Source organism: Bactrocera latifrons, unplaced genomic scaffold (assembly GCF_001853355.1).
Source record: "Bactrocera latifrons isolate USDA-ARS-PBARC rearing strain unplaced genomic scaffold, ASM185335v1 scaffold_37, whole genome shotgun sequence".
NCBI classification, from domain to species: Eukaryota; Metazoa; Arthropoda; class Insecta; order Diptera; family Tephritidae; genus Bactrocera; species Bactrocera latifrons.
In genome coordinates this window covers 235,306-244,207 of record NW_017537012.1, presented here as the reverse complement: position 1 = coordinate 244,207, position 8,902 = coordinate 235,306, and the positions used below count along the sequence as shown (strand labels likewise).

Genomic DNA, 8,902 nt, shown 5'->3' with positions numbered 1-8,902 from the left:
TAGTGAGCGCCGCTATGAGCCTAAAATGCGCTCGCCCTCTTGTGCAATCAGTCTGTCAGTTAGTCAGCTTTTTTGCATTTAACTTTGTRCTAGCGCATACATATGTAGGTGTGTGTGTGTTTGCTGCTTGCAGTTCCAGCCACCTCCACCGCCGCTGCTGACATTTGCCACCGCGTTGCAAGCGCGCTTAAGTGAGGCAGTAAAGTATTTAGCAAATTTGTAGTGCAAATGCACACAATAGGCATATATGTTAAATATAAATGCATGTATGTGTGTGTGTGTGACTCACTCAGCCCTAGCCGCTCAGCGSCGATTTGTCAGCGCAGTCAGGCGTTGCCAATGCAAAGCAATTCATTACCCCAAGCGCAGACGACGGCAATCAGCGCTGCAATTGCAGTAACAATGAGTGCAAAAAAAAAAAAATTWACAACAACACTCACTCGCATGTAGCACAGTTCGACAGACGGACACACAGTCGCATGGTTGGATAATCATTTATATAGTTTGTAGTTGTGGCAGTCCAGCAATCAGCCAATGTAAACAATGTTCAATTGCTGTTTTACTCAGCAGCAGCGCTGACCACTTTTACGAGTTGCGACTTTTTTGCTTTTTGATAGTTGCTGCCGTTGCTGCTTTTAACTTAAATACTCACATACATGTACACACATATAATTTTTTGCTAGTAAATAACGAAAAGTCAACTAGAAATGCATAAGTGGTTACCTAAAATTCGTCGAAACGCCGGCGATAAGCGCATGTGGGCTTATTTAAGCACCAGACGTACATTAGGGTGTGCCGTTGTGTGTMTCAAAGTTATTTATTATATGTGCTTCAATTAGTTTTCTACAATATTAAAGTGTTTAAAGCTTTTTTAGCTTATGAGCTTGAGTTATGAAGGATCATACGAGCTTGAGCTTTTAAAAGCTGAGTTAAGAAAGTGCACTGGCATCGGCTGTATTACCCACTCAACTTTTTTTAATCTAAGTAGCCTTAAAAACTGTATTGATACCGTTAATTTTCCTCAAGTATTTAAAAAGTTTAATGTTTTTTAGCATCCGTGCTTAAAAAGCTTTAAAAGCTGAGTTATGCAAGCGCACTGTAAGTCCACTGTCAGACTTTGTACCTTTTATTAAAATTTTTGTAGTAAATTTATTTTTACATTTTTAAATAGATAAAAAAAAAACTAAAAATAAATCCAAAAAAGCTTAAAGAAAATGTGAACCAAAATTAAAAAAAAAAAAATCCTCGACTTTTTCAGTCTCACCCGGATAATAAAAATAAAAAAAAATAGGGGAAAAATTCTCGTATTTTTTTAGTCTCACCCTAATATCAGTAGCACTGTCAGCACACATCCGAAAGAAAATAGAAAAGTTTTACTTGCAACATCGCAAAAGTTAAAAAAAAATGTAAAAAAAAACTTTAAAGAAGCATTTGAATATTTTTTTAAAAGAAATTTGAAAAAATAACTAAAAAAATTAAAAAGAAAATTTTGAAAAAATTTAAAGATTTCGGGTTCTTCAGTCTCATCTTAATATACCTATGTAAGCAGCCTCGGGGTTCTCCAGCCTAAATATAATTACAACTTTTGCGATGACAAAAACTATGTATAAGAAAAACATTTTTTTAGGGAATTGGAAAAATTAATATAAACAACAGTAAAATGAAAAATATATAAAAAAAATGGCAAAAAAATTCATATAAAGTTTTGATAAAAAATGTTGACAAAAAATTTTGAAAACAAATTTCGAAAAATAATTTCCAAAAAAAAAATAATTTGGTCTTTCAGTTCCACCCTAATATGTGCAAAGTTTTGAAAAAAAAAGCTTTTAAAACAAATTTCGAAATATAAAATTGAAAAAAATATTCGAAAAAAAAAGTTACTCGGATCTTTCAGTCTCACCCCAATGCACGTAAGCACATGTAGAAAATTCTGCAAAAGAGTTTTGAAAACATATTTCCAAAAAAAACCGAAAAATAATTTCCAAAAGAATTTACTCAGGTCTTTCAGCATTACCCTAATATATGTACACAATGCACAATAAAGTTTTGAAAACAAATTTCGAAAAACAATTTCCAAAAAAATTAATTTGGTCTTTCAGTCTCACTCTAATATACATAAATACATGTGCAAAATTTTGAAAAAAAAAAAAAGGTTTTAAAACAAATTTCGAAATATAAAATTGAAAAAAATATTCAAAAAAAAAAAATTACTCGGATCTTTCAGTCTCACCCCAATGCACATAGGCACATTTGGAAAATTCGGCAAAAGAGTTTTGAAAATATATTTCCAAAAAAAAAAAAAAACGAAAAATAATTTCCAAAAGAATTTACTCAGGTCTTTAATATACATAAGCATAAGTGCAAAATTGTGGAATAGAGTTTTGAAAACAAATTTCGAAAAWAAAATACTCGTTTCTTTCAGTCTCACCCTAATATGCATAATGCACATGTGCCTTTCRGCTTCTCTCTTATATGTAAAGTTATCAACCAATTACTTTTGCATTGATTATACAGCTGGTTGCGCTCGTTAGATTTTAMGCTAATCGGCACATCGCTCCGTAACTGACCTTGCCCAGGGTGATTGCACCGCGCTGCAGCAGCGGAAAATAAGTATTATATAGGCATACATATGTGAAAATATACATATGTATGTAGAAAATATTGCATTTTAATGCATTTACTTATTTTCCAGCAATTAACACTTAATTTAGTATTGTGGCAGAAAATATATACATATAATTATAAAACTGTGAAATAAAAGGAAATATATTTCATTTATAAGTACAAGCGCATATATCTGTACATATGTTGTATATTAGGTTAGGTTAGAWTAACAATTTTTCACAGTATTTTGTTACGTTAGGTTATGAAAGTCTACAATATTTCCTCACGTTGTGCAGCTTAGGTGGTTTAGGGTAGCGTTACTATATATTCGGGTAGGTCAGGTTTGTTTGAGTAAGACTAGATTAGATTAGGTTAGATTAGATTAAGAAAGTTTAGTTTARGTTAGTTTAGATTAAATTGGATTTGATTATATTTTATTAGATTGGAATATGTAAAATCAGTGTAGTTTAAAATATGTTAGCTTATAGTGTTAGTTTAGTTTAGAAAAAGTTTAGAATATTCTAAAATATAAAATGCGGAGCTATATGAGATTTCACCACTTCTCTCACAATATTTTGAAGAAAAAGACACAAAGAGATCAACTATACTAAATTATTAAATGTAGAGCTATATGAGCTTTCTACTGCACTGCTTCCTCCATCGACTGAGATCTTCAATAACAGTTTAGAATTACAAAGATATGAAACAATCTAAGGAAAGCCAAGTACTTAGTGATCATTGCTGTAATTGCCTCGGACTTCAATCCTCTCTAAAAATAACGCTGTGCTGAAACTGTTTCAAATTTGTGAATATGCAAAGCCGGGAGCCAAGCTAAGACTGCGACATGGCATAATTAAAATRCTGTACTCAAAGTTATTTAAAATTTTGTACGCGGCACAGGAACCAATAAAAGGAAATCACAGTTAATAAAACAAAGAAGAACCAAAAACGATAAGCTCGAAAGAAAACTGAAAAAAAAAACAGTTGAGTGGAGAAATGAGAAATGTCTACGTTGCGATTATTTTCATGTTAATAGCTCAAAATATTGAACGGATTGCAGTGATAATGGCTTGGCATGACATCGGCTGGGTTGGGCCAACGCCAACGGAGTCGGAGTCGGAGTCGCAGTCAAAATGTTTGAAGTGAACTTAAAATGGTTTGGGTTGGGTAACAAAAGCAGTGTCTCACACACGCAAAGCAGGAGCGGCCAAGCATCCATAGTAGCGCGGCTGAGAGATCGCATGCAACAGAACACGCAGGGTATTTTCCCTTTGTCAGCAGACAAGATCAGCAGCTACTGATTGTAAGAGAGCTACTATATATATACAAATATATATACTTATATAAATAAATATATATATATACCTTTTGTGTATACATATATGAGCTTTTGTGCTCATACAATGTTGCCGTTGAGTTAGGGAGTGGCCGCGTCTCAGCCGCATGGACGAAGGCAGCATGAGCCGCTGTGCAGGCTGACTGCCTGACTGGCTGCTTACTTCAGTTGACTGACTGCCTGCGACTATCAGCATACATATCTGCTGCTCGCCGACTCGCTTGCCAGCTTGTCTGCCTGCCTGCATTTCTCAAAGCACGTTCCTCTTTGGGCCAATGCCAATGTGCGCTACCAATAAGTTTCCCATTAATGCGGGATCAAGGTCTTGGCGTGCTCGCGTGGAAGTATTTATACACATATATGTGTACCCACTTACAAACGTGCGCTTGTACAGTAGAACAAGAGGTGTATAAAATTGTTAATTACACTTGAAAAGTTTGCCAAAGGCGTGTGGGTTTCGTGTTAGCTGAGGTTAATTGCATATGCTCCTCACGGTTGCGCTGGCACTGAGCAATGATCTTCAGCGTCATATCCTGCTCAAGCTTCCTTCGCTTAGGGCTRGTGCTGCGCTGGTAAACCTCAATGTCACACGTTTCGACCAACACCCACAGCAACTACAMAATTTTGGCTGCAAGAATCTGCCGAAATTCAAGAATTTCAACTGATCTCCTGATATACACAAATACCTAGGGACACCGCTTGCGGTTTCACATTTTGTCGATCGCAATTTTATTGCCGCATAAMMAGCTCGTATTTCCATAGTGCATATCACAACTGAGATCACTTTACAGCTGAGTGCTTTAAAGCGTTTGCGGTTTTGTTCAACACAATGTTCATTGTCTCAGGCGGTTGTGGCACGCTGCGGCGCCGTTCAGTCGGTTCGCTTGTTCGTTTTGTTATTGAGCGTGATGTCATACACGCTTGTGAAGTGTGCATGAAAATTCGCATATGTGCCGAATATGAGGAATAAACGCTGTGGTACAATAATATACATCGTATAATTCGTATGTCTATTTTGTTGTAAGGTTAAAGACAGTAAAGCGGTCTTAAAAGACTTTGCCGAACTCTCAAAAAATATTTTGGAATTTTAAATGGATTTTTACATATTTAATACCATTTATTGATCATGCTGCTTATCAATTTAATGATCTGTAGAACTAAGTAAGCAATTAAATTGAAAAAAAAAGTTTAAAGTATGTTTTAATATCCTTGTTATATAGTGTATACATTTACTGAGTATACCTCATATTAAATAACTGAAAATTAAAGTTGTTATACCCTGAATATAACCTAAGTTTGTCATGATATTTGYAATTCGAAATGTTGGAGACCTTATAAAGAAGAACGTCACCTAAAGTGCAAAACTAGGTATTGTCAAAAAAATCGAGACTATGTTTTTTATTGCTTATGATTCACTACAGCATATTTCATGTATGTATGTATGTATAAAGCATTAAATTTTCAGCTTCCGATATAAAAAAATAACCGATATATAACCATTCTRTAACATAACTCACATTTTTTTCAATATGAGTGGTTTCTATATGTCATTTTTGGCCTGTCATAATACATGTATGTAGCATTAAAATTTCAGCTTCCACTGTTAGATAGAACCAATATATAATCAATATATAACCACTTTATAAAGAAAACTCATATTTTGTTTCAATGTGAGTGCTTTCTATTATATCGTATTTTCTTCGGCTGTCAACTTGTGAAAACTGATATTACGTTATTTTGCACTTTAAGTGACATGATATATAAAAGATCAGTATGACCTCCTAAGTCGCTTTAGGCTTATCCGCCTGTAAAAACTCGAAATAGTGCCACAGTTTTTGAGATATCGGTCTGAGATATTGCACAAGTCCTTTTCTTACCAAGAAGCTGATCATTTGTTTGAATCGCCGATATCGGATCACTATAGCGTATAGCTGCCATACAAAGTGCTCGATCTGAATCAAATGTATGGAAAACTTYTTTATTTGAAGATATATCTRCAAGAAAAATTAACTCAGATAATAGTGCAAACTTCGAAGAAGTGTTTGAGATCAGATGACTATAGCGTATGACTGCCATACAAMCTATACGATGGGAGTGAGGTGCTTCTATGGAAAACTTTTTTATTCGACAAGTATTTTTTCAAAMTTTAGCACGAACTATTTTCCAAGACCATGCTATATCTGCAGAAATATTTTAAATCGGGCCACTAAAGCAAGCTGCTATACAAACTGCTCGATCTGAATAAAGTGATTGTATGGAAAAGTTTCTCATATGACGAGCTATCCTCACCAAAATTGGCTTCGATTATTGTCCAAAGCAACGCTGAAATATTCTTAAGAATTGTGCAGATCGAGTCACTATAGCCTATAGCTGCMATACAAAMTCAACGTTTCAWGTGAGATCTTTTATTACATATTTSTGTAGGCTATTTTAATGATTTTCTTGTTTTGTATATATAAACTTTTGTAATATACACATTTCAACTTCTCTCATCGCTTTGCACTCTTTCCCAGTTACAAAAAACTATTTTGTACCCCACCTAACCTCAATTGTGTGCCATAACTACTGGCAGCAATTAAAACACGAAGCTTTGCCATTTCGGTCCCCTAGTTATTGTCATGACATTTATTTTATATAAAATATTTTCTATACAGCACACATATCGTGACCACATTATGTATGTATATTTATGTATATTCAGTKGTATGTAGCATGCAAAAATCTGCGCTTACGTTTGTGGCAGTGTTGCGCGCAATCGTGATTTATCGCTTGGAAAGTTGTGTTGTTTCATAATGATTAATTGACTAAAATAAGCACAGCGCTACATACAAATGCCGTTGTGTGGCGAAAAAGCAAAGCGGTTTTTAGTATCTATAAATACTGTTCAGTGCGCTGCATGCTTGGCTTAAATGTGCAATAAATTTCTGGTTTAGAGGATTATCTTGTAGCGATAGATTAAATATATGCCAAACCATGTAGATCCTGTTGAAATACAAATGAAGGCAAATTCAATAAAATGCAGCATGAACTAAAGTTATGGTCTAATATAATTGCTTTTTAATACAAATACAAATATTTGCTTGATTTTGAAGTAGGARGTCACAAAAATTTACCAGCTATATTTATGAGTTGGTTGGTTGGTTGGTTGAAAWCGGAGGCGCTCAGTCGCCCGACCGCACATAGACGAGCATTAGCTGCATTGTGCCCAAGAGCCGAATCTCAAAAACCAAAATTGGGGACTTCTGCTCTATACTTTTAATAAACAGCTAAGCGAGCTTCTGCTCCAACCAGCATGTCCAATATCATTCTAATATATTGCAAGCAGTAAGTAAGGCTATACGTAGCGCAAATACTTAGTATCTTTGCCTTAGGTTAGGCAAGCARGCAATAACTAGACTTTTAGTAGGTAACTCGGCTAACATCATCCGCATGCGCAGTCACATAGCAATAGAAGGAAGATGGGAGGCCCCGATTGAGTGCAGCTGAAGACACAATTCCCTAAAACTGTCCGAGATCATTAAGCTCCTTGAAGGTTAGAAGTTATAGCCGCGAAGAAATGAGGCGAATACGGTGGCTGCGGCACGATATTGGCAGCAACTTTGGTGAAAAACTTACGAGAATCAATGTAGTATGTAGTAGTTAGCGGCCCATAATTTCGGCATCTTTTTACGCCTAGCTTCACACAAACGACGCATAACACTTAACTAATATTTCTTGTTTACAGTTTGATCGATCGTTAGGAATTCGGAGTGCTCCGCACCTCGATATACAAAGCAAAGTCAATATAATCTTGATTTTTGACCAGCTTTGGCTTGGCTTTTTCGGCTGCAGCTAGCTTTGCCATGATATTCAGCCGATTGATCGTCTGCTTCCGGATCGTAAGCATAGATACACACTCAGTCTCTTATACACATCTAGATGTGTATAAGAGGGCTGCAGCTAGCTTTGCCATGATATTCAGCCGATTGATCGTCTGCTTCCGGATCTTAAACAGAGATTCAAGACTTGTTTAACGTGACGCTGTTTTTCGAAAAAACTTAGTGATTGTAGAACCCTGTCTCTTATACACATCTAGATGTGTATAAGAGACAGATCCAAATGATCTTCAAAATTGGTTTTCATTGATCCTACCGACATTCCAACGATGCCAGTAAGATCTCTTCTTCTCGTTACGCTGTTTTCAGACTCGGTGAGCAAAATTTTTCTGAAACGGCTGGAACGACCGACCGAACTCACCAAACTCTGGAAGTTTGTTTCAAACTAAGGTACGAACCGATAAGAAAAACATTTGAAAATTTAGATATAATAGTTATAGTTAGATATAAATAGTTATGGCATTTAAACCCATCACATCTGGACTGCCTAGTTGTCAAAAATAATTATCAAACAAAAAGTTGGATACTATGATCAAAAACTAATCGTTTATGGACAAAATGTGCCAATTTAAAAGTTTTGGATTGGGAATAAATAGAGAGGACTCGGAATAGATGGAAAGATACTCGGAAATCGTCTCACAACCCATTTCAACACCTTCCCTTAGAAAAAATAATCATTTTGACGATTTTATTCTCAAAAATCGGCGATTTGGTACACATTTTTATTTTTCTAAATTTCTGTGTAAATCCAAATTTAAAATTTCTTCAATAAAAATATGCCCCAAGGGATTCTGCAAATTTCTGTGTCTTTACTTTTGCTCTACGACCTTTAGTTTAGAAGCTGTCTCTTATACACATCTAGATGTGTATAAGAGACAGATATTTATGAGTTGGTTGGTTGGTTGGTTGAAAACGGAGGCGCTCAGTCGCCCGACCGCACATAGACGAGCATTAGCTGCATTGTGCCCATTAGCCGAATCTCAAAAACCAAAATTGGGGACTTCTGCTCTATACCTGTCTCTTATACACATCTAGATGTGTATAAGAGACAGTATATATACTTATATAAATAAATATATATACATAT

General features: G+C 35.4%; 1 protein-coding gene across 8 annotated transcripts in view; it reads left to right on the top strand.

The window, feature by feature from the left end:
* LOC108971966 (myeloid zinc finger 1) overlaps window positions 1-8,902 on the top strand; it is a 59,466-nt gene that overhangs the window by 40,686 nt on the left and 9,878 nt on the right. The gene's annotated exons all lie outside the window — the stretch shown is intronic.